Raw genomic sequence first — 24,220 nt, forward strand, 5'->3', positions numbered from 1 at the left:
ATGCCGACTAGTTCTGTGTTCCATAATGCTCATTATGGTGTTGTTTATAGTAGAATAAAATCTGAAAGAGCCTAAATATCTAACCACGGGGGATTGTCTAGATAAGTGATGTGATACCTTTAGATGAATTACTGAACATCCTTGAAGAGTCTGTTTTCAAATATTTAATAATGCAAGTAAAAGCTCACCAAATGAGATTAAATGAAAAAGGTAGGACACACAGTCAAGTAAACTATGATCCTACTTTTGGTATTTAAATATATGCCTATGTTTATTGGAGTGTGCAAGTGGATGTGTATACTGCAAGGAAATGCAGTGAAATCATGCCATCTATGAATAATGAAATGATGGTAATTTTAATTTTCTCTTCATTTGTACTATAAGCATGTGTTACTTTAAAGTCAGGGAAAGAATAACACTACTTTTAAAGTGTGCAGAGGATGTTCAGTTTTCTTACGGACAACATGTCCTGACCACAGCTGTTATTTGTGGATAGGAGATAGTGGATTTAACTACTGACTCTAATTCTTCACCCTTCCCTGTCCCTATGCACCTGACTGTGCAGTGTGCAGTTCCTCCCTTACAGAAGGCAGAGCCACCCTCACGGCCTCTTGCCATTGGGTTTGGTCTGTGACTCCTCCTGGCCAGTGGAATGTGGGAAGAAGTGACAGTTGTGAGTTCTGTGTCTTAAGAAGTTTGTGGCTGAGCGCAGTGGCTCACACCTGTAATCCCAGCACTTTGGGAGGCCAAGATGGGCGGTGTTTGGACTAGCGGAGGCAGGATGGTGCACTTCCGGGTTCTTCTTCACCACCAACTCTTCCCGTGTGTGTGAGAATGCAGCTGACGCCCGGGAAGGTGCAGATTAATCAGGCATGCACCAGGTGATGTCAATCCGAAGAGACCAAGATTTACCTGGTGGCACCTGCGGAGCGACATGCCCGTGCCCCACCTATTGCCCTTCCACTCCTAGAAAAGTCGCTCCCAGCAGATGCGCCGGGGGCGGGCTTTCTCAGCCCCCACTCTTGTCGGGACTGTATTAGAAACTCCGCCCCCCCACCCCCAGCTCCGGTCCCTGAAGCTAGATGACCAAAGAATAAATTTGCAGTTTTGCCTTTAGCCTTGCCTACTCGCTGGTTCTTTTGTGCCCACTCTGGTGGTCTTAGAAAAACAAATCAGGCGGATCACAAAGTCAGGAGATCAAGACCGTCCTGGCTAACACGGTGAAACCCTGTCTCTACTAAAAATACAAAAAATTAGATGAGCATGGTGGCGGGTGTCTATAGTCCCAGCTACTTGGGAGGCTGAGGCAGGAGAATGGCGTGAACCCGGGAGGCAGAGCTTGCAGTGAGCAGAGATCACGCCACTGCACTCGAGCACTCCAGCATGGGTGACAGGGTGAGACTCCGTCTCAAAAAGAAGAAGAAGTTTGCACACTCCCAGTGCCCTCTTGTCTGCCATTGTCATGGGACTAAGATGATGCCCTGGCACATGCAGCAGGCCGGCAGCCCAAACCTGCGGCTGAGAACCACCCAGCCGACCTGCAAAGGAGTGGGAAATGTATGCTTACTATTGTGTGCCTCTCAGATTTTGTGGCACTTGCAGTGCGTGGGTGGGGCAGAGTGGAAGGGCTGTTTGGAGGAGAATGAAAATCTGCCCTGGCCTGCGTCTATCTGTGTGTGGCCCCATGTGAGGGAGCCTGGGCTATTGAGGTTTGGTCTCCCCTACCAGCTCTGGTCTCTGTGACCTCCCCCAGTTCTCCCCAGGGCTCAAGGGGCCCCGATCAGCACACACCTCTGCATCTGTGCTCAGCATTCTGGTAGTGGTTCTTTTCTTCATCTCAATGGTTGGGATGAGGACCCGAAACTAAAAATAGATGCAACCAAATTAAACAAGTCTATTAACTTCTATTCAATTAAAGCAAAAGCTGGCATTGCTGGCTTGTTGCATTTTAAAGCTGAAAGGGGTCTGAGAAGTTATTGGACATAACACCCTCAATGCATGTGACTTGCTCACTGCTTAAACAGTGGCTCTCCTTGCCTTAGGAGGGAGCCTGACCCCTTAGCTCTGTTTCAGTTTGGTGGCACATTTGACCCCAGCATGCTTCCAGCCTCCTCTTTGTCACACCCGTGCATGGAAACTCTCCTCTGATCATGACACTGGTTGTTCCAATATGTTACACACCTGCTCGGGTCTAAGTCTTTCCGTCTTTGTCTTCAGTCCGTCAAGTCCTCACTCTTCCCATCTGTGAAATTCTCAGCCCAGGTGTCCTCTCCTGTTGAAGTCTTCTCTGGCCCCACTAGGTGGAGCTAACTGCTCCATCATCAATGCTCCCCCTGCAAGCTAACTGGTCAGGGCCTTTGCCCCAGGGTGCCCCCTGCCTGGTGGGGCATTCCCTTTGCTGTTTACATCAGTGTCCCTTCTCATCCTTTATGCCTCAGAGAGCTCTTTCCTGTCCCCCACAGTCCAAGGTTATCACTGTTCAGGCTGCCCTGAGCCAGACCGTAACATCACGCCGTTTTGATTTCTCCGCTGCACCTGTCCCTACCTGGAACAGTCTTGCAGATGCGTTGTTTATCTGTCTCTTTCTGCCTCCCCACTCCATGGTGTCAGCTCCTGGGGTGCAGGGACGTTGTCTGTTCACTGCTGCAGCCCAGGCTCCACACAGGGCTGCACAGGGTAGAACCACAGTGAGCCTTGTTGGGGTAAATAAACCTGAAGTTGAGACTCCTCCAGATCCCAGGCTCTCTCCCTCTACTGTTGCTGAATGGTTGCTGCTCCAGAGCAGAACACTCTTCCTCACCATGGCTGCCTGTACTGGCCATGCTGGCTCTCCTGGGCAGCACGAGGAGCTCAGAGTCCCAGGCTGGACCCAGCCAGGCCGCTCCCCTGTGACACTGTATGGCTCCTCTCTGGACTCCTGACATCAGTCACATTTTGAGTTTGGAGAGGGAGCATTAAGGCCAGTCAAGTGGATAAATCATATTTTTAAAAAATGGGCCACACATGGATTTACACAATAGCCTGTGACAAACGCAGATTCAGGGGATGATCTGGCAGGAAGCATCCACTTTTCCAAAGGGCACCATGGCCCTGGGAGAAATAATGAGGGCTTTTTTAGGATTGTAATTATTCCCAGGTGCTGACAGGCCAAAGATCCGATCACTGCCGTCACTCAGCACTCACGTGTGCACCCAGCAGGCTCTATTCTTGGGTCTCCAGGTAAGCGTCCTGCTCCCAGGGGTGGCTGGCGTGTCCAGTGTACGTCCTCGTGGTTCCCGACCCCTCCTACCCACGCACTGTCTTGGAGGGAATAGGGCGCAGGAGCCTCCTGTGAGCGCAGGGCCGGGGACGCAGCAGGTCCTTGGCCAATGGTGTGTCTTTTCTCCTGCCACAGCTGTAGGGCAGGGGAGGCTTCAGGGTCTCCTGAATGTATCCAATGGGCTCATGAGGCTGGGGTTGCAGTGATTAGAGACTAGGGCTACAAGTCTGTTGCTCAGCAGAGAAATAAGGGCCCCCACTGTACAAGCTGGAAAGGGCCATGGTGGCTGCCCACCTGAAACCCTGATGGTCCTGATGAGGGAATGGAGGCCTATGGGAATGCTGAAGGCTGAATGACACCAGTGCTGGGTTCTGGGAGGATTGTCAGTGCCAAGCTCCCCGCAGGAGGGGTGGACTCACCCATGTGGTGCTGCTGCAGAGGGCCAGGCACAGCCTTGGCCTTGGCATCTTACTTAGGGTTCACACCAGCCCTGTGAGTTAGGTGTTAGCCTGTTTCCCAGATGAGAAAAGTGAGGCTCAGAGAGGTTAAGTGACTGGTCCAGCATCCCACAGCAAATCCCGCCTCCACTCGAAAGTGGCCAATCTGGAAAAGACACCCAAACTTCCCGGCTTCCACACCAGGAAGTGCTCCCCAATTCCACTTGCTCTCTGTCCTGCAGGACTAGAAGGGAAGAGGCAGGGCAGGACCAGGGACCTCGGCTGGGCCCTACCCCTCAGGAAGTACACATTGCTGCCCCTCCCGCACTGATGGGGTGTGCATGCTGAAACAATTAGAAGGGGAGAAAGCGCCAGGGTCATGGCACTAGTTTAGCGTCGTGTAGAGATGCAGGCTGCCCAGAGTTGCAGGACTTTATTGGTTTCTAACATCCCTGCTCAAGGCAGCTCTTTGCTAAGACCTAGAGCAGCTCCCAGCTTCCACTTGGGTCCTCAACCTGTCGTTCCTCTACACTGAGCTTCCCTAACCCTGCCTCCAGGCTCAGCAGGGGTTCCTGGCCCCTCACCCTGGAGTTTCTCTACAGGTTCAGTTTCTCTGGCTCCTGGTCCTAGCTGATGTTGGGTTTATCTTCACTGCCCTCCATCATGGACCAAATTCCATCAGAGCAGCCTGGATCTTGCAATAGCTCCAGCATGTCCACCATCCACCCCTGTGTGCCTCCCTAATCCTCCCCTGCAGCAGCCCAGGGGAGCCTTCAAAAAAGTGGAATGAAATTCAGTCTCTCCCCTACTTAAACCCACCAGGTCTCATTAAAATTCAAAACCAACACCCCATCAGTTTCTTGGCATATTGGTCTGTGTCTTGGCATGGGAGAGGGGCTGCCCAACGGGGCTACGGCTAGAAGAGAGGGGCATAGCCATTGCAGCCATGGCTCAAAGGGAGGGATCCAGGGAGTAAGCACCCCTGCCTCTCTCTCCTCCCACCCCCGGTCTCCTCTGGTGCCTCCAGAACCCAACAGAAGCCAGGACACAGGAGGGCACTGGAGCCCTGTTGATGCTGTCCGTGCAGGTCAGTCTCCTTGTACAGAGCAGGGGAAGGGGTGGAGGTGGGTCTGGAGGGCACACAGAGGATAATATATTTTCCCCTCCCCAGCCTGTGGTGGGGACTGTTAGCTCCATAATCAAGATGTGGGACCTGATCAGGGAAGCTGGCTGCTCAGTGATGGAGCTGACTTCAAAGCCTTCAGGCTTCCTCATCCCAGTTGAGCCCCTCCCAGCAGAACCACAGATGGTTCCCACTTATGGGCAGTGGGCAAGGCATTCAATAATAATGCTGGTTTAAGATGCCATCACCATCAATAATGGTGAACAGCTACTTACTTTCAAGGAAAGAAGAACTTTCCAGCAGCTGAAGCTCTCAGTTTTGTGATGAGCCCAAGTGCCTGACCTGGAAGTACAGTCTCATCTTCCCATGCTCCTGGCTGCCAACTGCAGAGAGCATCTGATATGGTTTGGATTTGTGTCCCCATGCAAATCTCATTTTAATTGTAATTCCCAGTGTTGGAGAGGGGGCCTGGTGGGAGGTGACTGGACCATGGGGGCGAACTTCCCCCTTGCTGTTCTCATGATAATGAGTGAGTTCTCATGAGATCTGTTGGTTTAAACGTGTGTGGCACTTTCCCCTTCGCTCTTTCTCTCTCCTGCACCACCATGGTAAGACGTGTTTGCTTCCCCTTTGCGTTCTGTCATGATCATAAGTTTCCTGAGGCCTCCCCGGCCATGCCTCCTGTGCAGCCTGTGGAACTGTGAGTCAATTAAACCTCTTTTCTTTATAAATTTCCCAGTCTCAAGTAGTTCTTTTTAGCAATGTGAGAGCGGACTAATACAGCATCCTGGGAGGGAGGGGGAGTCCTGATGGGCAGGTGGAGGCTGCTGAAGCTTCCAGGAGAGAAGTGGAGAAGACTATAGGCATGGGGGGTCCTCTGAGAGCCACAGCAGTGCCTGCCTTGCAGAAGTTTATGTGGCATTGGAACCTCAGCCCCACACTCCAGGGAGCTGCCGGGGCACCAGCCTCCTTCCTCAGCCAGCTCCTGCTGCAGCTGCTCCCTGTGCCAATAGAGCTGGAGGGGGCACTGCTGGTGCTAATATTGCTCAAGAACAATTGCATATAGTTCTCATTCATGAGTCTCCCTAAAGGCCTGAAATCATGGGAGGCTCTCTGATGGAGGACCCAGCTCAGGCTGGACACACTGAGCTGACTGAGGCCTGGACACAGAGGTTCTGCCCATCACATTGCTGTGTGCCCTTCGGAGAGCCACTGGGTCTCTCTGGGAGACCCCTGGCAATCCCTCACTGGAGTCCCACTTGGGGCCAGGTCAAGCAGCATGGCCCCTGCCCTCAGGGACTAAAGCGGAGATGTCACGATACTGCTTGGGGGGTGTGGGGTTGGGAGGGTTAATTTGACTCTAGACTTACTGATTCACCTCATTGCAAAAGTTGCCCCATAGCCACCCCTAGGTTGCACTCAGGCCGGGGGTGCGGGCTCTGGGCACAGTGTTCACCCTTAGGTCAGCTCTACAGCCCAGACCTGGGCAAGAAGGGAAAAATAGCCTCTTGTAGGTGGTCCAGGGTCACCTGGGGGGAGAATTCTGGGGTCCCAGGGTGAGGTCTAAAGAGGGCTGCAGTCCTGCTGGGCCCTCCGTTTGGCTCTGCAGAATCCTCACGCCAGGGAATGGGATGCAGTGGGAAAGAGCCTAGCTGGGGCCCTCCAAAGCAAAGGGGCCTCTGGTGACCTGGTTTAAAGGCAGTTCTGCCCTAAATGTTTGTCATCTCCCTTTCCCAACCCTTACCATAGCTCCAAGACCCAAACAAGCCCATCCAGTGGGTGCCCTCTCACCAGAACTGCCCACCCTCTAGACCCCTCCTTCAGCTTGTTTCCCCAACTCAACCCCTCCCCGCCTCCTCCACCCCCTGCCTGCTGGCTCTGCCCACTGGTCTGCTGGGTTCTGCTGCAAGGGGAGTGCGGCTGATAGAACTTGATGGAATCTAAAAATGAGTTTTCACCGCGTGTCAACCCTTCATCCTGCACCGTGCAACTCTGAGCATTTTATAGCGGGGGAGAACGGAAACAAAAAAAAGAAAGAAAGAAAAACACTTGTGTTTCTTGAGATAAATAGGGAGTGTTGGCAAGGCTGAAGTGTTAAAAACATTTCTTGTCTGCTGTTGACACCATGAATGCTGCCTGATAAGCTTTCCCTTATCTTCCTTGAAGCGTCTCTGTGCAGAAAGAGGGCTCCATTGCCCACCTCCTCCCACTTCCTGTTTTCAGGTTGCAGGACAGGTCAGCTTCTTCCATCCACACAGACAAACCCTGTAACACCTTTCTGGCTCTGCCAGGGGCACTTCACTGGAACCAGAGTTGATTGGTTTTGCAGGTCTTTCTCTCTTGTGGGGAAGGCACACACACATTGGTGAATAAGTGATAGTTCTCACAATGCCCCAGCAGCACCCAATGCTGTCCTCAGCCACCAGCTCTACTGACTTCTCAGAAACATCCTCTTCCTCACCCCAGTATCTTTCTACATCACCAAGTAGAAGATCACCAGCCTTAAGCAAGCTTACCAGGCAAACGGCCTCGGTAAACACAGGGGCCTGAGATGGTGGTTAGTCCTGTTGTATTAGTCCATTCTCACGCTGCTAATAAATACATAACAAAGACTGGGTAATTTATAAAAGAAAGAGATTTAATCGACTCACAGTTCCACATGGCTGGGGATGCTTCACAATCATGGCGGAAGATGAAGGAAGAGCAAAGGGACTTCTTACATGACGGCAGGCAAGAGAGCTTGTGCAGAGGAACTCCCATTTATAAAACCATCAGATCTCACGAGACTTATTCACTACCACGAGAAGAGTATGGGGGAAACTGTCCCCATGAATCAATTATCTCCATCCGTCCCTGCCCTTGACATGTGGGGATTATTACAATTCCAGGTGAGATTTGGGTGGGGACATGGCCAAACCATATCACCTGGAGTGTAGGGAACTTGACCCGCACTGCAGAATCTGAGCCACCTGGTTCCTGCCCTGAAATTCACAGGAGCAGAACTTGGGTTCATGGTGGGTGCCCTCATTGAAGGGAAGTGATGTAGGGTGGTTAAGGGTGCAGGCTCTTGGTTTAAATTCTGGCTCAGCCATTTCCGTGCTACGCCACCTTGGGCAGGTCGCTTCACCCCCCTGAGTCTCAGTTTTCTTGTCATGAGACATGGATAAGAATTTGAAGATTAGGTGAAAAAATCCCTGGAATATGACTAACACAGCACCTGAGACATAGTAGGCATTTGATATGTGTCTGCGCTCATCAATTAGTATTCATAGTGATGCAACTGGGTGACACAGAGGCTCTCTAGGGCTTGATCCTGAACCTCCAGGGAGCATAGGTCACCCCACTCCCACCTCCATGCCCTTCAGCAGGCTCAGGGATGGACACCTTGATGGCCACTTCTTGCAGGCAGAAGCTGCATGCAGGATGAATACGGATGAGCTGGGGCCCAGCTCACAGGAGGCCAGGCTGACCCAGTGCATTTCAGGAATGGCCTGTGTGATTGTCCCTAAAGAATCAGAAGGAGCATGGGCTGAGCGTGGTGTGAGGTGGGGCCACATCTCCTGCCAGGGGAGGGCTGGGGTGACCTTTGCTGCTCTCTCATCCTTCCGGGAGCTTAGAGGGAGAAAAAGGAGACTGGATGGAACTGGAATATTCTGTTCTTACCCACATGGGTTCCATGAGTGACACATCCTCAAAGTTCACCTTACAATTTGCAGATGAGGACACTGGGGGTTAGAGTGGTCAGTTCGATCCCCAGTGACCCCCCAGTGAGTGAGTTAGCTACAGCGTTGTGGATCCTGAACAACTCCCAGGCTAGGACTCCTCCACTACCATCCCTCTGCAGGAGGTGACCCAAAGCCCCTTCCCCTGGGCAGGGATCCTCCAGTGTGCCCACTGGCCATCTTATTGAAGCCCCATCATTTTTCTTGTCTTCAAAGCCTTTCCACCAAATATGCGTATGTCCCCTCCACCTGCCCCAGGGCTCAAAGTCCCTGAGAGTCCTTCTTTGGAGGTAGCTTTGTAGGAATGTTGAAGTATCTTCTACTTTAAAAATGGGAGTGGAGACTGGGAAATATGCCAGCATCGGTTTCTTCAACTGCTCCCACTTGGCTCGGCCACCATAATCTTTTTCTCTACTTGCCTTGGACCCTCCCCCAACCAAATTACAGGGATATCAGTACCAAAGGTGATCCGCACTGAGATTATTGACAAGTGGCCTCCCTACTGTGCAGACGTTGAGCTTAGAATGAATCAGAGTGTATATGATGAAGAGAAAGAAGGAGGATTTGCAAGTAACTGTGTGTGGGTTTATATTTACATAATTCCTTTGAGTTTTAGATTTTCCTCTTCTTTATGGGTTTGTGGGTGAATTTTATGTCTTAGCTGATCTTGCAAGATCAGTAAAAAGAAGAAATAATGCATAGCACAGGTTTCAGCTCAGACAAACCCAGGTTTGCATCCCAGCTCTCCTATGAACCCCCTACATGGCACTGTGCCTCAGTATCCCGATCCCCAGAAGAGGCTAATCAGCATGCACTCCACAGGGCTGTTGAGAGGATTTGATGGGATATGCATTAGTTATCTGTTGTAGTATAACAAATTGCCCCCTAAATTTTGTGGCTTAAAACAATACATATTTATTATCTCACAGTTTCTGTGGGGCAGAAATCTGGGCACAACTTAGCTGAATCCTGTGCTTCAGTGGCTCTCACAGGTTGCAATCCAAATATCAGCTTAGGCTGGGATGGCACCTGAAGGCTCGACTGGGGAAGGATCTGTTTCCACTTGTTGGCAGGACTCAGTTCCTAGAGGGCTGATAGGCTGCAGGCCTCAGTTCCTGGCTGGCGCTTGGCTGGAGGCTGCTTCAGTTCCCTGCCACAGGCGTGTCTCCCACATAACAACTTGCTTCACCAAAGCCCAGAACACAAGAAGGCAATATAAATAATCAGCTGGCAAGGCAGAAGCCACAGTCTTTTGTAACCAAATCATGGAAGTGACATCCTGTCACCTTGTTGAAGAAATAAGTTGCAGGTCCTGCTTACTGTGTCATCCCAGGAGGCTGGGATCTTTCGGGCCATCCCAGGCTTCCTCCCATCGGATAATTCATTACAGTGCTTAACACAGAAATTACCTGGCCTCCCACTACATCCCATTCAGCTTCTCCCCACCCTGCCCTTCATCACTGCTCATTCTTACACTCAGTCATTTACTCAGCAGCAGTTTGTTGACACCTGCTCTGGGTCAGAAAGTGGGTTGGACACTGGGAACAAGAAGACTCAGGCCCAAGCAGCCCCAGTCTATGGGGAGGTAGGAAGTCACAGTAATATCATCCCCCAGGCCATTCAACCCTCCTCTGCCCACTGTGAATTCCACTCAGCCCTCTTGGCAGAATGCAAATGCACATGACACCCTGGTTCCCAGAGAACTAGATCATTCTGAGGCCCCCCTCCTCTCTCTCCCTACCTCTGCTCAAACTTTCTTTAAGAACCATAAAATAAAACTTGTTTATGCCAGGGCTTTGGTGCTGGGAACAGGCAGATGGCACCAAATTAGCAGCCTGGCAGACACAGAAGGTTCTGAACACAATCAGCTGGAATGGACCAGATCTTCCCCCATCTCTGAGCCCAGTGTGGAGGCAGCCCTGGGAGCCCTTGCCCGCTCCCCTCCTGACCAGGCATCCTGTCAGTCAGAGGCTCAGAGAGAGGAATGCAGGGGCCTCAGGAGGACGCCCAGGGTGACGGGGCATCGTCCATCACCACCGCAGAGGGGCAGAGACAGGCATGCTGTCCAGGGGCTCACACTCCCCTTCACAGTGCAGGGCCACTGCTGGGCAGGGGCTGCCCAGCCAGGGATGACTTGGCCCAGCCCCACTGCATCTAGGTGGGGTGACCATGTAGCTCTGGCCAGTGGAATGTGAGTGGGAATGATGTGGACCTCTCTGGCTGTGGAGTGATTCATCATCTGGGCACCTGCTCCTCACTCACTTCCCTTTCCTTGATTCCCCGGAGGCCGTGCATGTCAATGACATCATCCCAGATCAAGGAATCTGGGTCCCTGCATCACCACTCAGAAGAGGCAGCCCCTGGCATGCCCCAGGCCAGCAGCAGCCACTTGGGCTTTGCCTGGGAGAGAAATAAACTCTTCTTGGGTGAAGCCACGGCATGTAGGGGCTGTTTGTTATGCACTTCACCATCCTGACTGATACAGCCCAGCCCCACTCCTCATCCCTCCATCCAGCAGGTATTGATCGGGCTCCGCTCCTCTATGTGCCAGACTCTGTGCTAAGGATGGGGACACACTGTGACTGACACCCACAAGGTCCTTGCCATCACGAGGCTCTTAACTGCAGAAGCAGCCAAGCAAAATGAGCAAATGAACAAACAAATAATTCCATGCTGTGAAAAGGACCAGGAAGGAAAAGAGATGATGATGAGAAATCAATGCCAGATTTGGGGAGGCTGTGGTTGGCGGGAGGGAAACTTGAGAGGGAGACTGGGAAGTGCCCAGGGAAGGAAGGAGCTATAGGGCAGAGGAGGTTCCTACAGAGAGGACAGAGGGACAGGCCCCACCAGGCCTGGCCACTCCCAGCTTTACGCAAATTACTTCCCTCCATCCTTATGATAATTGGGACAAGGGGTTGTTATTGTCCCCATTTTACAGAGGAGGGAGCTGTGACCCCAGAGAGGTGGGGTGATGGGGCCAAGTCACAGAGCCAGGAAGTGTGACTGTCTTAGGTTTAGAAAGAAGGGAAGGAAGGAAAGAAGAGTTAGGGAGAGAGAACGGGGAGAAGGAAAGAAAGAGAGGGCCCTTCCTTCCTAGGCACAGCACGAGGGAAGGAGACAGAGAAGAAAATTGCAAATTCGGAGGTTGGGAGAGGTGAGGGAAGCAGAAACACTCGAACGATAAAAATGGTCACACTGTGACCTATGACATCTCCCATGTGGAGATGTGTCTGTGAGTGTCAAAGTCCCCGTGGCAATCGCTGGGTCCCTCTGGGGAGAGGTACGCCCGGTTGTCCCTGCAGCCCTCCTGCAGGCCTCTGACAGCTCTGTCTCCCCCACCAGCTGGACCGGGGCTCCTCACACTTTAAAGTGGCCACCCACCACCTCAGGTGCATGTTAAGTGCAGAGTCAGGCTCCTTTGACCTCCAGGGCGGGGCACAAGAGCCTACATCTCCCCACTGGTGTGGATGCTGCTGTCACCTTCTGGGGCAGCAAGGACCTAGAATGGAGGGCAGCTTGGATTGAGCCCAGCTGGCCTGACGTCCTAGCCTGGCTCTCACCCTTCCAGTCCAGAGGATGGGCAGTCTAGATGACTTCCAGGAAGAGGATGGGGCTCCACCCTAAAGATGGCCCGAGGCCAGGGAGGAGCAAGAAAGGAAGGGAGAGACTCCCACTGTCCAGGTCCTTTGGGTGTTGAGTGACTCGTCCGAGGTCACACTCTGGATGGAGCAGCCACCCAAACCCAGCCTCAGGTCAGGACCTCTGCTCTTTTGCCCAGGCAGAGGTACTGGAAACAATTTCTCTCTGACCCGTGGAATCGGGCTGGATGTGGCTCAGCATGAGACAGGTCCTGGGAGAAATGTTTCATTCCAGAAAGCTTCTGAAAGCAAACTCTGAGTAGCTCTCAGATCTGCCTGCAGTACTAAGTGATTTGTTCCTGCTTAAGTGAAATGTCATAGGTCACAGTGTGACCATTTTTAATGTTCGAGTGTTTCTGCTTCCCTCACCTCTCACAACCTCCGAATTTGCAATTTGCTTCTCTGTCTCCTTCCCTCATGCCGTGCCTAGGAAGGAAGGGCCCTCTCTTTCCTTCTCCCTGTTCTCTCTCCCTAACTCTTCTTTCCTTCCTTCCCTTCTTTCTTCCATCCATCCAGTATTTTAGATTCTGCTTTGTGCCCTGCAGTGTTCTAGACCCCAGGAAGCCACAGTCCCGGAGATGCACACGGCTCTGCACTGCCCTCCTGAAACCTTCAGTCATCCGGGAAGACAGAGGTGATTAAGATGGGACCCTGGCCTGCCCTATGGAGACTGGCTCTCTCACAGGACCCTGGGAGTGGACAGTGGCACATAAATCATCAGTGACAATCAAGAGTCCCTCCCCCCGCCCTAGCCAGGATGCAGCAAAAGCACAAAGTGTGTGGGCAGGAGAGGGAAAGGGCACTAACTCTGCGTATCAGGGAGGGCTTCCTGGAGGAGACACTTGAACTGACTGTTAAAGAATGAATCTATGACCAGTAGAACGACAATGCCAGGGCAGAATATGTCGAGAGGATTCTCTTCCAAGGTTGTTTACTGAGTGGATGGATGGATAAATGGGAGAATTAATGAATGAATGAGTTTAATTCAGATTCACCTTTTGTCAACAGAGCTGAGCCTAATGTCCAAGCTCTGACACTTGCTCAGGTGGCCCTCTGCCCCTTCTGGGAGAGAAAGACCCTTCTCCAGCTGCCAGAGTCCTCACTAGGGCTTCAGGGTCTTCCTTAACCCCAGGAGTCTCCTGCTCAGGACCCTGGAAGCTCAAGGTTCTCCCAGCCCTGGGTTTCTTTGTCTGTAGTTTGCTCACAGCTTTCAAGAAGCAGCAGAGCCATGGAGAAGAGCACAGACCTGGGCATAAAACTCGCCCATGCTCCCTTGATAGCTGCCTGGCCTTGAGCAAGCCACTGCACCTCTTTGAACTTCAGTGCTCTCATCTGGAGAGTAGGTTGATTATAATGGTGCCTACCCCAGTAGCCTACCCATCTTTGCATATGACTTCCCCTATGAAGAGGTGGCGTTTCTTTACTACTCCCTCAGTATGCACGGTCCTGTGACTTGCTTTGAACAATAGAATATGTTGCATGTGAAGGTGTTGATTTGAAGCCTGCACCTCAAGGGACTCCCCCATTTGGAAATCTGACATCTCTGTTTAAACAAGCTGAGGTCAGCTTGCTGGATAATCAAAGCCTACACAAGGCCCTCAGACAGGTGAGAAAGCCAGCCAACCTCAGCAAAGCCAACACACAGATGAGCTAACAGCTGACTTCAGAAGATGGAGAGAGCTTGGCCAGTGCAGCAAAATCGTCCAGCCCACCAGAAGAGCTGGGAACTAAATCAGTGCCCATTGATTGAAGCTACTCGCTCTCATGTTTGCAGCACGCCATCACTGCGGCAATGTATAACTGGAATGTACTCCAAAGGGTTATTGTGAAGACGAAGTAAATCAGTAGATAGAGGGGCTTAGAGCCCTCTATTCTTTGTGGCTGCCAAGAGCCCTCCAGCCGCTGGGCCTTTTCACATGCTATTGCCTGGTCTGAACACTCTCCCTGAGCTCCAAGCTCACCTGATAACTCTGCTTCATTCTTCAGATGGTAGCGGGGGTCACATCCTCAGGGACGCCCTCCCGGCCTGCCTTGAAGTCCCCTCGTCACGTGCTCTCACGCATCCTGAGCCTCTCGTTTGGAGCACCTATCATTTTATGCTGCTTTATGTGATTCTAGATTGGATGAGTCTCTGTCTCCTCTAGACTGAGCTCCAGGAGGGACCGTGGTGGTTTTGCTTACTGTGGATTCCCCTAACACAGTGGCTGTCCCATAGTAGGTGGTCCACACATGTGTTATGTAAAGAATGGTGACACTGCAGCTTTCAGAGTCCCTCCAAGGTCGGGCAATATGACTCAGACAGATGGCTGGTACTAGGGTCAGGCAAGAGAGGTGCCTAGGCCACAATATTTAGGGAGGATTTAGCCATCTCCAAATCGCTGGTGCCAACCTCAGGGTCTGCATTTCATTGACATCACCAAATGCCAGCCAAAGGGAATGAGGGTAGACTACAGGAAAAAGACTTGAGGTTTCAAAGAAGTGCCGGCTCAGCTCCCTGGGCCTACATCTGGAAAGCTGATCTGTGCAGAGGACGGATGCATCTCCCACGCACACAGGCATCTGGCTCCCAAAATAGTCTCAAGAATACCCCTCAGCAGCTGAGCTGATGTGTATTTTCATACCCGCCTGATGTTGTTTTGCTTCTGCAGGCTCATTACAGGAACAGGAAAGAGAAATGGACTAATTGTCCCAATTGTGGACATAATGGGGGGATTCTTACCTTTGCAGGCTGCTGCTCACATGGGGAATTTGCAATGGAAATCTCAGGGCCCTTTGGTTACCCAGTTCTCAGCTGATGACGTGCTTTGCAGCAATTGTCTGCGTGGCTGGTGGGGCTGACTGGCTGATGGAATGTGGTCTAATGGCCTCATCAGAGGCTCTTGTGAGACCACGGTCCCCCTTACAGAAGACGGGCAAGGGTGCCGCTCCCATTCCGGCGCACCTGGGCCGGGAACCAAGTGAACAGGAAGTTCCCAGGAGCTCCTGCTCTACCCGACACACCACCCGCTACCTGGGAGCTGCCTCCCATCCTGCCTGGATGCAGCTCCACCTGCTCTGAGGAGAGGGTCTTGGGGAGCCTGCCCCAGGAAGACCTTGACCCTCCTCATGGAGAAATCCAGGCCCAGAGTCCTAAAGATTTGGGAGCAGCAAACTGTGGGCTGTGCCTCCCTCCCTGTATGCTCTTCCTCTTCAGTGTGTTCTTCAGGGCCCAGATTGGGCTCCGCCTCCTTCAGGAAGCCCTCCCTGATGCCTCCAGCCCATGCTGGCCTCTTCCTTTCCTAACTCCTGACCCAAACTCTGCAGGGTAGTGTAGGGCTGGGGAGAAGCATGGACCTTAGTGGCAGAGACTTGAGTTTGAGCCTCCTCTGGCCTCCCACACTGTTTGATCTTGGGCAAATCACTTGACTTCTCTGAGACTCCATTTCCTCCAGGTAGAATGATGTATTTGAATTCACTCATTCACACAAGCATGCATGCATGCATTCTGTGGTAACGGAAATTAAGGTATAGTTTTGTTAAGGCACAGGGGGAATGTGAGGAATGATGTTCTGCCTCAGCTCCCCTCCAAGGACCCCTGCCCTCAGTGTCCTCGGCAGAGTGCCCACCCTTCTGGGCCTCCTGGGACCCACCTGATGACACATGTTTGGGAACCTGGCTCCCTGGAAGAATGTGGGGATTCTGGGATCTCTGCTCCCCTGGGGAGATATCAGGCAGTCCCCTCTCAGCCTCCTCCTGAGAGCCCAGGATGCAGTGGATGGAGCACTGGCCTGGGAGTCACAGGGCTCTGGCTTCAGACCCTGCTTTTCCCCACTGCAGCCCCCTAGGCGGGCCACAGCCCACCTGTAAGTCCCTGTGTCTGTGCCTCTACAGTGAGGCTAATAACCCTTGGGTACTGACTATGGATTGCACATTTACCGCGTGCCAGTCCTGAAGCTGAATTCTTATCCCAGTGATTCCTCACCTCAGTCCTGTGAGCTGGGTCACTGTGCAGATGAGAAACCCCAGCCCCAAGGAGGAGACATGGTTTGCCCAAGATCACACAGCCAGTAAATGGCAGAGTATCAAAATCTCACATGTACTCCATAAATACATACAAATATTACGAATCAATATAAAATTTAAGACAAAGAGCCAGGATTTCCATGCTGCCTCCTCCAATAGGCTCATCCATGCTGTGTGGACACGTTGTGAACTGTAAAGCTCGGTGGATGTGTGCGGAGTCACTGTTACTGTCCTTCTACCCGAGTGTCCACTGGCCAGGGAAACAGGGTCCCAGACCTCATCTCTGCAGCTCTGAGCCCATTTCCAGTATCTCCTGGGGTTGGTGTTTCTGCACAGAAACGCAACCACCTCCCTGAGCCCTGCTGTCCTCCTCCAAGTCCCCCTCCAAGTGGGCAGACGCTGCTGCTGCCATGGGGAAGCAGCTGATTGTTCAGTAAGTTTTAATTTCCAGAGCCATGGTGCCCATTAGGCTGTCTGCAGCTTATGTGTGGTGGGTGGGAAGCAGAGAGGGAGAAATGGCCAGGCTCATTCATATTTTTTCCTTCATTGCCCAAATGTTTACTTGGCATCTATTATATGTCAGGTACTATGTTTTCTGGTGGTGGCTACAGAGCAGAATTGGGACTCATTCATTGGTTCAGTGGTGACAGGAACACATCGCAAACTGACCCAAACAGAAAGAATTGCATTGGCTTATGAAACCGAAACATCTGGGAGACTGCTGGTTCGAGTCAGCCTTGATCCAGGGGCTCAAGCAGTTGTACCTAGTCTGCGCAGGCAGGTGTACAGTAGAAAGCAAAACAGACAGGGGTCTCTGTCTTCTGAGGCTCACGTTCTATCTGTCCTGACCATCTCTCTTTTCCTATTTTACTCCATCTTTCAGAGATTTGTCTGTGTTGGCTTTCTTTTAGACAGCCTCCTCCTGCAATGGGCACCTGCACTGCCAGTCTTATATTCTACCAGCTTAGCAACCGTAAGGAAAGGAAAGAAAGAGCCTCTTTTATGCTATTTTCGCAAGTCCAAGAGCAAACTCTGATTGGATTAACCTGGAACGCATGCCCATCTCTGAGTCAATCACTAAATTCGTAGAATGGAAGTCACTGATTGGCCAGGCCTGAGTCACATGTTTATCCTTAGAGCCAGTGGTGCAGGGCTGGGCTCTGTCCTGGTCAAAGAACCTAGACAAAGAATATGTGGTAGGTGAGAGGCACAGGTTCCAAAGGAAAAGTTAAAGAATGTTAGACGTGGTGAGAGGATTATGAACAGGTAAACACAATTGTTATTGCACAGAGTGAACCTAATTCCTGCCTCTTGCTTGGCAGCTGGGCTGGGATGGCCGAACTCAACTGGACTTATGTGGGTGACCCTGAGGAACCTCCATAATCGGAGGGCGATGATGCACCTGCAGTCTAGCACCACCCCTGGACTCTGACCTCCTGGCTCAGGTGACCATACCTGCCTTCAGTCCACCCCAGCTGACCTGGCCCCCATCTGAGGGGTGAGGGTGGGCAGAGCTGTCCTGATGCTGCTGGGCCCACAGAGCACATGTTGGCTCAACTACTCCCTGGCTGTGAGACCCTGAGTAAGTTTCCCAACTTCTCTGAGTTTCAGTGTCCTCATCTGTAAAATGGGAACGATCAAACTGACTTTGTAGCAGGGAGAGTTGCTGTGAAAGCTAATGACAACACCTGTGACTCAGCACACACTAGGTACTGACTGAGTAGAGCTGTCGACAGCAGGTGCTCATGGAATGGTAGCCATTGCTGTGACCTCTTGTCTGGTGCTTTGCAGGTGGGTGATGTGTGTTGCTGACGGGTCTGCCTCTGCCATCTGACCATGACCTCCTCAAGCAAAGGAACATGAGTGATCTTTCTGTGAGCCCAGAGCCCTGCACTTAGCCTGGCACTCCATGGTGGATCTGCTGAGTCATTGGAAACTGCCTTTGGGAGGATGAAGGACAGGGAGGGAGCTTCATGATCATTGTCCAAACAACAACCAGACCCTGAACCTCTCTTGGTCGTCTATTCACAGTGCACATGTCTCAGCAGGACACAAATTTCTTGGCAGCAGAGGGAAGTTATTTAAAGTCCCTGTTAAAACAGCTGAACCTTGATAGAACAGAGCAGTTGTCAGCACTGAGACCCCAGAGGTGCCTGAGAAGGGTAGGACACATGGGCAGAATTTATTCCCAGCTTTCCAGAGACACTTTGCTTATATTGTGCTCATGGTGTGAAGATGCCAACTGGCCCCAGTGGCATGAAAGGGCAGCCTTGCACTCACAGCAGGTGGGCCTTTGTGAGTGACACTTCTGTCTTGGGGATGTGGGCAGCCTTATCTGACTTTTCCTTTAATCTCTTCTTAGAAGTTTGCAGAGAGCTGGGCTGTGAACTGCAGAAATGTGAGGAGATGCTGTTTTGGCAAAAGCAAAAAATAAATGTCACCAGCGGCCACTGGATTAATCTGTCCGAGCGGCAGAGACACCTACTGTGTGCTGGGCCCTGGTCTTACTGCTTTACAAAGAGCTCTGGAGAAGGAGGCTGGTGCATAGGAGGCTCCTGATAATTCTTAGCTGTACTGTAATCATGATGACGATGACAATGACAATAGATACTAGTGATGGTGACACTTGCTCCCCCATTCCCGCATCCACTCTCCCGTCATCAGGTGTCAGCCCCTCCTTACTGGTCCATGTCCCCCAAGGCTCCGTCACCAAGGAAGGGCTTCATTCTTTCTCACTGGCTTAGGTGATCCTGTGACCCACATATCAGAGGAGGGGGCACGTTTGCTTTGGTCAGGACTTCACCTTGCTCAGCTCACACTGTGAACTAAAGCTCCCCGGTCCAGGCCAGCGCTGACCAGCATGAGCTTATGTCTTTCGGTCTCTGGTTGTGGTGCTCACAGTTCATAATCTGACCAAGGCTTATTCTCCTTTCTCACCTCCCGAGGAGAGACCATCATAACAGACCTAGCACCATTTTCCTGTGACTATCTGGGCACAGCTTTCCTATACAGACTTATGAATTCTTGGACCACCAAAGGAGGGAGGAATGAGGGGATCATCTGATCCAACCCCCTCATGGTACAGCTGGTGAAACTGAGGCCCACTGTGGGTACATGATCTGTCAGGATCATACAGTACATTGGTGGCAGTGCAGGGGCCAGGACTCACTTTTCCGTCCTGCAGCTGATCCTCTCCCAGCTCTTCCTTAGGCCACACAGATTTTAGGCCTGGAGTGCTGACTGGGCCCATTATTTCAAGTCTAGGACAGACAAGGGAGGGGCAAATTTAAGTATAAATTGTCTTAGCCCTTTTGGGACTGCTGTAACAAAATACCATAAATTGAGTAGTTTATCAACAAGGGAAATGTAATTGTCACAGTTCTGGAGGCTGAAACATCCAGGATCAAAGTGCTGGCAGGTTTGGCATCTAGTGGGGGTCAGCTTTCTGGTGCAGAGATGGCACCTTCTTGCCGTGTCCTGACATGGCTGAAGGGAAGGGATGAGGGAGCTGTCTGGGGTCCCTTTGATAAGAGAGGTAGGTGGGGCCAGGCACAGTGGCTCACGCCTGTAATCCCAACACTTTGAGAGGCTGAGGCAGGTGGATCACCTGAGGTAGGGAGTTCGAGACCAACCTGGCCAACGTAGTGAAACCCCATCTCTGCTAAAAATACGAAAATCAGCCAGGTGGGTTAGTGTGCATCTGTAATCCCAGCTACTTGGGAGACTGAGGCATGAGAATAGCTTGAACCCAGGAAGCAGAGGCTGCAGTGAACTGAGATCATGCCTCTGCACTCTAGCCTGGGAAACAGAGCAAGACTCTGTCTCAAAAAAAGAAAAAGAGAGAGAGAGAGAGAGATGGATGGCTGTGAGGCTGTCACTGTGGAGGCCATGTCATAACAGGCTGAAGTGTTTTCAGTGGAGGGGAAATGGGGGTGGGGCTGGCAGGGGCTCCCATGGCACGAACCCCATTCATGAGCGCCATCTCCATGACTTAGTCACTTCTCAAAGGCCCCACCTCCTCCTAATACCATCATCTTGGGGGGATGAAATCTCAACATGTGGTTTTGCGGAGACACTAACATTCAGACCACAGCAGGAGGTGTGGACCTCAGTGGAGAGCAGGAAAATTAAACTTTGTTAATAAAGGCCTCACACGAGGCCCCTTATGCTCTGAAGGGGCCAGTGAATGAGTTTCTCCAGTTGTGACTGGGGCCAATGAACAGACGTACCCCAGTGAATGCCATGGCAGTCTGGGATGAAATTGTGGTGGATGGGCTGGGCGCGGTGGCTCGTGCCTCTAATCCCAACACTTTGGGAGGTCAAGGCAGGAGGATTGCTTGAGGCCAGGAGTTCGAGGCCAGCCTGAGCAACATAGCAAAATCTCCATCTCTACAAAAAATAAAAAAGTTAGTAGGGTGTGATGGTGCATACCTGTGGTCCCAGCTGCTTGGGAGGCGAGAGTGGGAGAATCACTTGAACCTAGGACTTCACGGCTGCAGTGAGCCGCGATTGCACCACTGCACTCCAGCCTGGGCTACAGAATGAGACCCTGTCTCTGAAAAAATAAATATATAAAATGAAAGAAATTGTGATGGGCTCATGATTAAATGAGAAGAATAAGGTCACTGTAGCTGTAGCTGTCAGTGTCAAGTAGCCATGTGTCCTTTGTTGGAGAGGCCATTTACCATGAAATGTGTTGTTTTTACTTTTGGTTCAACTTTCCCTTTTTAATGAAAGGATTGTGAGAGTCAGTTTTATTTGCTGCTCTGGAACTTTCTTTCTTTTTTTTTTTTTTAGACAGAGTCTCACTCTGTCGCCCAGGCTGGAGTGCAGTGGCATGATCTCGGCTCACTGCAACCTCCGCCTCCCGGGTTCAAGCAATTCTCTGCCTTAGCCTCCCGAGTAGTTGGGATTACAGGTGCATGCCACCACACCCGGCTAAATTTTGTGTTTTTAGTAGAGATGGGGTTTCACCATCTTGGCCAGCCTAGTCCTGAACTCCTGACCTCATGATCCATCTGCCTTGGCCTCCCAAAGTGCTGGGATTACAGGCGTGAGCCACCACGCCTTGCCCTGCTCTAGAACTTTCTTTGCAACCTCTGGAGAGTTTTCATAATGCAGGACATCTCTAAGTGTTCAGGACACTGTGTTTTGCATGTAATGTTCCTCAAACATATTCAGCCATTGTTCTCAAAACACCAGTTACCACCACCCAGAACTTGTGTTCTCCTGAGCCCAGTTTGGGAAATGCTGGCCTTTAAAAATCAGCATGATCGGGGAATGAACATTCACAGAATTGGCTGGGCTTTCCTGAGCTTCTGCACCCAGTGTCAGGAGGTGTGGGCCTGCGAGCACGTGCCTACTATGTTCCTCTGTCCTACGTGTTAGTAAATCTTCCTGCTGAGGCACAGTGATTTTGGAGTCTCACCTCCCAGATCCCAACTCACCCAAATCTCTGAAGACGAACCAAATGGGCAGGGGAAACAATATCCCAAGAGATCCATGGGTTTGCCGAGTTGCTGTTAGTAATTCACATGTTATCAATTTCATAAGCATGTTTCTCATGCATCTGTGCTGCAGGTCACGGGGTCAGGATCTTGTGGCTAGAATTTTAGGGAGGCACGAATCTCACCAGTGTCTCTGGAACTCCTGTTCCAGGGGTCTCTGAGGCTGGGTTTTGTGACAGGTTTGGTGATCACATCATCAAGGAGGTTGAGTCACCCCCACTGTTTCACATGAGAATTGGTCCAAGCCCCTCCCAACCCTGGGTTATCTGGCCTTCCATCACCACCCCTCAGTGAGCACCCTCTACTCTCTGGATGAAGAGCAGCCATATGACTGGCCCCGTGGGACCTGACCATGCCAACCTCTCTGGCTTCACCCTGGCCCTTGCCCCATTGGTAACCAGCCTCCAGCCACCCAGGTCTCCACACAGTTCCTCCTGAAAGAGAATCATGCTTCTTCTCACCTCTAGACCTTTGCACATGCTGGTCCTTGACCTGACGTTCCTTCTTCCCATCTCTCCCCACACTTTATCTAGAACACTCTCTCCTTTTGTATCACCACTGAAAAGCCACTTTCCTCCTTCCTCTTCTGCCCCTGACATGAGGGGACACAGACCCCTAGATGAAGTAGTCAAATCTGTTCTTCATTGTTTGATGTCTGTCTTCCTCCTAGACTGTAAGCTTCCTGAAGGCAGAAATTGCTTCTGTCTTGTTTGCCCGCTGCCTTCTCAGTGTTAAGCCAGGGCCTGACATACAATAGCTGCTCAAGGAAGTGTTTGTTGAATAAACACAGGAAAGAATGAGTGAGTGAATGAGTTACCTGTATCTGCTCCATCGCTGACAATTTCCAGAGCTCTGCAGGATTTGTAAAGATTCAAACCTCTAAAGAACACGGTCCCAGCCACGGGACCCCCTGTCTGTCTGTCCCTTGTCTTCCCTCCTCTCTCTCCCTCACGCCTCCACCAGTTCGTCATGGCCCAGCCTATCCTCAGCAGTCACTCCTCAGAGGATGTTGCAGGGAGTCCTTCATATACACAAAAATACAACTCCTTCCTCCCTGGAGCCCTGGACGTTTCTAGGCTGGAAGAGCAAATGTTCATCTCCTGCACTCCTTCCCACTCCCATCATCCACTTAAAGAAAAAGGAGGCCAGTCCGGGATTCAACTTAGAGCCAGCTGTTGTGGGGCGAGTGGGTAGGAACTTTTATTAACACTAACTGAGCATTTACTAAGTGTCAGGCACTATTCTAAACCTAGTAAAGGTTTCAAATCACGTAACCCTCTAGAAAACTCTATAAAGTATAAACTATAACTTCCCCTTTACTCATAGGGAACCTGAAGCACAGAGCTGTTCAAGAAGTTGTCCAAAGTTCTCCAGGTAGTAGTTGGTGCAGTGGCCATTTGGACGTGGGCTTCGGGGCCAGGCTCCTGAGCACCACATTACAGGGCTTCTTCATGCTGTTTACAATGGTGTCACCAAGGACTGAGCCAGGTGACTCTTCTCCTGGGCCTTTAGGCATATGCAGAGGGCAGGACTCAGTGCCTCGTGCTTAGCAACAGGAAGTCAGGGTTAGGCGTGACGGCCCGAGAGCGGGGAGTATGAGGAGGATCTGGCATTTAGGGGGATGGTGGAGAGAGCCTAGGAGGGTTGGTCAACACCAGAGCAGCAGGTCAGGGGCCACAGAAAGGAGAGGCAAGCCAGGGAGATCTCCAGAACCCCAGGCAGAGGCATCTGTCTTTTACCGTTTTGTTTTGGTGCCGCGGTCCCCTGCACTTTGACCTAGCCTTCTGGAATGTCAGTGGTAGGTCACAGCCTCCTCTTTGTGGTCCTGCAGGAAATGGAGGAGGCTGGTAGGTTTCCTATCTCAGGTAATGTGGGGCAGAGAAAGGCCAGTGGTTGTAGGAGGCCACACAGAGAGGGTTTGGAGGATTCAGGTGAAAGCTGGACCTAGGAGCAGCAGGTGCTAAGACAATGGCCACTCTTAGACATCCTTAGCCAGGAACCCCATATCTCAGGGGTTTGGGGCTGAGGGCCTGTGTTGTGCACATGAAAGCCTGGGCCCCTCAGGAAGCCCTTGGCCCTGAGGACATGGGAGCTCTGCCCTGCATGTACACAAGCTTCTCTTCCAGCCCCACCTCTGACCTCCCCTCCCTCAGCAGCCTCATCCAGGGAAGAGGGAATCGACTCCCCCAGTCGCAGTTTTACTTTCATCCATCTCCAGCGAGATATTTGCCCAGCGAATGAAAATACTTGTATTCATCAGAAACTTGGGAGCTGAAACGAATGTTTCCATTTATCTGTCTTCCAGTGCCTCACAGAGCCCCAGGGAGGGGCAGAGCTCAGTGGCTGGAGGAACCTTGGCCATAAGAGGGCGATCTTGTATCAGCAAAATGATGCTGTGCGAGGTTCTGGAGAGTGCACTTTTCTGGACCCAATCCACCTCCCCCCTGCCACTCCCATCCCCACGGCGATCCCGATTTTTAGGATGACTTTCCTGTGGAGTCCAGGCCACCGGGGACAGGAGGACGAATTTGA

The sequence above is a fragment of the Piliocolobus tephrosceles genome, chromosome 1, assembly GCF_002776525.5.
Source record: "Piliocolobus tephrosceles isolate RC106 chromosome 1, ASM277652v3, whole genome shotgun sequence".
Lineage (NCBI taxonomy): Eukaryota > Metazoa > Chordata > Mammalia > Primates > Cercopithecidae > Piliocolobus > Piliocolobus tephrosceles.